Source organism: Hemicordylus capensis, chromosome 4 (assembly GCF_027244095.1).
Source record: "Hemicordylus capensis ecotype Gifberg chromosome 4, rHemCap1.1.pri, whole genome shotgun sequence".
NCBI classification, from domain to species: Eukaryota; Metazoa; Chordata; class Lepidosauria; order Squamata; family Cordylidae; genus Hemicordylus; species Hemicordylus capensis.
In genome coordinates this window covers 190,358,863-190,364,419 of record NC_069660.1, presented here as the reverse complement: position 1 = coordinate 190,364,419, position 5,557 = coordinate 190,358,863, and the positions used below count along the sequence as shown (strand labels likewise).

At 45.4% G+C, this 5,557-nt stretch overlaps 1 long non-coding RNA gene across 1 annotated transcript in view; it reads left to right on the top strand.

Moving 5' to 3' along the window:
• The first annotated feature begins 1,967 nt into the window (after positions 1–1,967).
• The window catches only part of LOC128324492 (uncharacterized), a 30,967-nt gene continuing 27,377 nt past the window's right edge, over positions 1,968–5,557 (top strand). Inside the window, exons 1-2 of the long non-coding RNA XR_008306894.1 lie at positions 1,968–2,120; positions 2,943–3,045. This is a non-coding gene — a long non-coding RNA (uncharacterized LOC128324492). The remainder of the gene's footprint in view (positions 2,121–2,942; positions 3,046–5,557) is intronic.

Genomic DNA, 5,557 nt, shown 5'->3' with positions numbered 1-5,557 from the left:
CTTTAAAAGCCTCATGTGAAAAACCTCCTGGAATCAAACTTTACTGAATTTGTTCAGAATTCTGAGAAAACAAACAGGCTCACCCTGCATGGTTGAAAGTCTCCTTTGCTTATCTGCAGCGAGGGGGCCATTTTAATAATTAGTGTTTCTCGTGTGTTCTAGGCACTAAAAGTAGCACAAATATATAGTACTCAATGTATATAACTATATATTGTGAAGTGTGCATGTGTGTATTCAGTGAAATGTATTTCCAGGCAGCATGCTTATTTTGAAATATCTGACTCAAATCCTTGGGGGGGCCTAGGGTGTGTGGAGGCCCTGGACTTTGAGGGGCTGGTGGCCCATTTTAAAATCTTATCTTGGCCCATTCCAACCTTGCTATGCCCCTGGCGGTCACTACACATGGGTTTCTGCACAACACCTGCACAGAAGAAACTCCCATGTAGAAAATGTGTCTCTTGTAAACTGACCCTGAATTTTCCATCCATGACTGGGATATCTGAGAGTTAGAGTCAATAATAAAAGAACAGAACACTGCTTGCGACAGGAAGGGGCAAATTGCAATGATTTCTTAGTCTGGCAGGGGCTGGTTTTGGCCCTGGCAGAACATGGCTGTCTGCTGCTGCTGCAAATTCCTCTGTCTAGTGTGGCAAACTAACGTATCCTCCTCCCTCATGAGCCAACAGTCATCACAAGACAAAGGCTGGCAGGAATCATTCACTGATTTATAGACTCCCCACCCCACCCCCACCTTCTTCTTCCCCTATTTTGCTAGTGGCTATTTGGGCAGGTGATCCTCTAGGACAAAGTCCTGTTTTTTAAAAAGCATGAGATGAGACAGAGAAAATGACACTTGGAATCCTCACATAACTCCTGACTGTTGTTCTAAGTCTTTAACAGAGATGGCCCATGTTTTTCAGGTTTTGATCAACAACCATGTCTAGATGGTACAGTATTCTTTTTTACAAGGATTTCCAGATAATGTTGACTACAAGTCCCATCATTCCTGTTTGGACAGGAGCGCAATTTCAGTGCTTGCCCTAGGCGCTATTTTCCCTAGATATGCCTCTGAGAACGCTGTACATGAATACAGCATTCCCAGCTACAAGAATGACTGAACAGGGTTTCTCTTTTCTCTCTGTGGTGAGACGAGGGGGAGAAGATACGAACTATCAAGGGACCCTCAAGGTGTGTGAGAACAAGGGATTTGTGGGCCTTGAATAGCGGGGAAACTGTTTCTCGTGAAAGCAGAGAGAGGACCTTCCTTTATTACTGAGGAAACCTGCCTGAGTGGTAGGTATCATTTTAGTTAGGCCAAGCTTGGGGCCTTCTGTTTTTGTTTTTACATATGTAAAGACTTTAAAAACAACATTTGAATGTCATGTAATAAGAATGGCTTTAACTTTTGTCAGTCTCAGATTTGTACTTTTTAAACTGTGTTGATCATGATGTATTGTCTTTGGCTTTTATTATAAAAAGGAGAAGGTATGTAAGTGTACAGAATAGTGGGAGGCCAATAAACCTAATTTTTTTCCAGAATGTCCTATTACAAATGGAAATATTGGATAGTTCAGGCCATTCTTGAAAAGATTTTCACTGCTGGCATTTACATGCAATTACAGTGGGACTATTTACCCTAATACCACACTGTTTCATGGTTGCTGTGAGATTATCTTTACATCTCTTGGGCTGGTCATCTGTGGTTTCATTATTAATCTTTTAGCTTCCAACACAGAGAACTGCCCAGATATGTGAATTTTATTGCTCACTTGAAGGAAGCCGTTTCTGATAGTAATGTCTGATCGAAGAGGAAGCTTACCTGAAGCTGGGTAGTATCAAACCTCTGTCTTTTTCAGGCTAATAGTTAGCTAGAAAATGGGCTAACCCATGGCCTTGTGCTAGGGGGTGGCTGTTTGCCTGGAGCCAAAAGGCAGGCCTTGATTGGTCAGGCTTTAAAAGACAGTTGGTCCATCACTCACCTCCCCACTTAGTCCTTTGCTTTCTGGCTTTGGAAAAGGAGGGCTTGTGTGTCACTCCTTCACAGCCAGTTCTGACTTTGGCGTGCAACTTGGCATAGAGGCAGCTTTATCTGGGCCCACTCAGATGGACTGGGCTGTGTGGTGAGTGACGGGATTTGCAGCAGGTCTGGCCTAGCAGTTGGTGGGGCCTGTTCAGTGGAACCATTGCACAGCAGCATCAGTGCTGCATGTAGTGCGGGTCTGAGTCCCACTTTCCTGGGGCGGCGGGGATGGCAGCTTTACAGTAGGCAAGAGTCCCACTTTCCAGCACCTTAACTGCGGTCCAGAGTCCTGCTTTAATGGGACGGGGGGGGTGCTCCTACAGTGTAGGCCAGAGCCCCACCTTCCCGAAGGGTCCCGCTTTCTTGGGGCAGTGGGAGTGGTGTGATTGGTGCAGGCCAGGGTCCTGCTTCCCAGTGGCAGCGGGAATATTAGGGCAGGTCAAAGGCCCACTAGTATTGCAGGGGGTCTGTCTGGCTGCCTACCACCCACTCTTATGAGTTGAGTGGTGCCTGGGTTACAGGGAAGTGCCCCCTCCACTTTGGAAGATGCAGGCTCTCCCCCCGGTTGGTTGGCCCCTACCTGGGAGGCCAGTCTTTCAGCCCCGCCCCTTTGGTTGTGCAGGCCCCAGCTCTTGGAGGCCTGTTTTATAAGGGTGAGATAGAGATGTAGGCTTGGGTCTAATTTATTGGCACACTGCTGGGTCTGCATAGGGTGCCTTCTGGTGACTGCCCTGCTGATGGCAACCACATGGCAACAGGAATAACAGTGGTCATTTGCTGTCCTGAACTGCAGGCTCCACCAGTACTTGAGGATTGGGGGCAGCTTTATTCTGCACCTGGATACCGTTCACTCATTTGCCTTGCCGTTTCCAGCTGGATGGTGTTCATTTATCTGTGAAGGCTTGTGACCTTTATTTGGCAGATCTGAAGTGGAAGCTTGCTGACATTCTGGAGTGGGTGAGGCCAAGCTGGACTGACTCCCCCCTGTGGCAGGTGCAGTGCGGGCTGGGTGGATGAGTAGTCAGGTTGGTATTGGTGAGCACCTGTGAATGATTTGAAAGGGTGGAGTAGTTAATCAGCTCTTAGAAGCTTGGCAGCTCAGGGTTTGGCCATTCCACCTACTTAAGGGCTCTACAAACCTCAAATGCTGTGTGGTTGGGGCGGGAGTGAAGTTGTAGAAGGTGCCCAGTCCTTTAGGGTTGGCAGTGATGAGTAGGAAGCAGGCTTGCACTGTTTTGACTTTTGAGCCAGGGTGTGTCACCTGTAGGAGGTGAGGGGAAGGACTTAAAAGTCTGACCTCCAGCCTTAGTTAGGCCCATACTACAGGGGGTGGAGTTTCCCCCATCTATCCAGTTCTGCAATTTGTTACAATTTGTTACAAGTTGTGGCCCTTTTAATCCAACTCTCAGTGTGTGTGTGTGTCGTCCTTGAGGCTTGTGGTGTGGGGGCAAGGAATACATGTTACTAACATAAGTTATTACTTGAATGCCCTCTCAAAACTCAGCTACAAGGGCACAAACTTCTATGGATTGTTCAAGGTTTGGTTTGGTTTGATTTGATTTAGAATCATACATACTTCCAGTCTATTAAGGTTAAAAAATTTCCATCCATCATTAAGCTAATATTTACTCCCACATTATTAAAATGAAAAGTATACAGACACAGACACAAACCAAGTAAATCAACACAACTCAGCACAAGAATGCTGTCCTTATTGCATTAATTACAACCAAGGACTGAGGAACCTCTCTTTGTTCATCACGCTATGAATCTGCCTCATTACATTCATAATTGGCTTTGTACAGCCAAGTCTACCAAGTCGTTTCCAAAGGCCATCTCTACAAAAAGAAACTGTTTTTGTGAGATCAACAAAGACCAACATGGAAAGGTCAGCATTTTGTTCTTTTGAATCTACCATCTCATAAAATCCTATACCTGCAGTTGGTCTACTCTTCCTAAAATCACACTGGTGAGAGGTTAAAAAAAACCATCTTTCACCAATGTGTATAAAAAAGCATTAAGTAAATTTCTAAAACGAATCTTTTCTAAAGTATTGAATAAAGAAGTGCCCTTCTCTGAGTAAAACCAGATTATTTCCATTTCTTCTGCACAGAGTTGAAGTATGCATGGAACAGGTTCGACCAAATGTTCCAGCCAAAACACTGGGGCAACCCAGTCTTTTTACAGAACAAACCCATTCCATTTGGAATGTTCTGAGTGTTCCAGCTTAAAAAAAAATGAAGATAGAGAGGGCAGTGCTGGGGGTGGGCAAGTAGGGGTGTGCATGGAACTGCTCTGAGTGGTTTGGTTTGCATTCAAACTGAACTTGAACCAAACTGTCCAATCCATGAGCTGATTAGTTAGAACCGGTCAGCAGTTCAGTTTGTGCCTAGAACTGGGTCGAACCAGTTCAACCCAGTTCTAGTGCTTGCAAAGGGGAATCCGTTAAGGATTCCCCTTTACAAGCACTGGGGGAACCCTACAGGGTTAGAAAAGGGTGGGTGGGGGGCAGAAGGGAGGTTTCCTTATGTGCTGTGTTGGTGGCATGGCTTCTTGGTGGTGGCCAGTCTCCGCCAGTTTGCGCTGATTCAGGGAGCACTGGTGGGCCTAGAGAAGCCACCACCAGCCCACCACTGCCAAGGAGCTGCACCACCATCTTGGTGTGTAAGGTAACCTCCCGCCCACCCTTCTTCAACCCTGTAGGGTTCCCCCAGAGCTTTTAAAGGAGAATCCTTACCAGATTCCCATTTGTAAGCACTAGAACTAGTCGAACTGGACCGAACCATTTCAGTCCAAACCAGGCCCAGTTTGGCTTGAACTCAGACCGGCCTCCCATTTTGGAGGGGCAGTCCAGTTCAAGCTCAAACTGGTCGAACCAGGGTGGTTCCAGCTGAAACTAGTTTGAGCTTGAACCAGTTCACACACCCTTAGTGGCAAGAGGTACCTTTAACATTAATTTCATCAAAGCTCTTACCAGTGGAACACTTGAGATGTTCTGAATGGAATGGGCTTGTTCCATTCTGAGATCAGAAGAGGACCCCCTTTTTAGGGGTGTTCTGTTCCAATCTTGGAATACGCAAAGCAGTCAGTTCTGATTTGTGTTCCAAGCTTGGAACATTCTGCACATCCCTATAACAAAGCCAACATCTGTATGATTTTAAGGGAACTTTCCTTCATACTACTTTTTTTGGAATGTTCATTAAGATTTTGAACAAGATGCAAAATCACAAATTGAGTTGCAAGTCATCTAGTGTATAATAATCAAGTATAAAGAAACTGGGTGTTGTATATGCATGTATGAACCACGTTCACATGCGCAGTTAATCAAGTGCACAAAAACAAAGTTCACAAAAACCAAGTGATGCACATGCATATGGCAACAAGGCCACAATCAGATCCAACTGGAGGTATCCACATTAAGGTAAGGGCACAACCCAGCCAAACTAAGACACTTTGTGCATTAAGCACTGCAAGTCTTACTGATCCTTAACATATACATTAAGTATATGTCCCAATATATCCCATTAAAATGAGTGA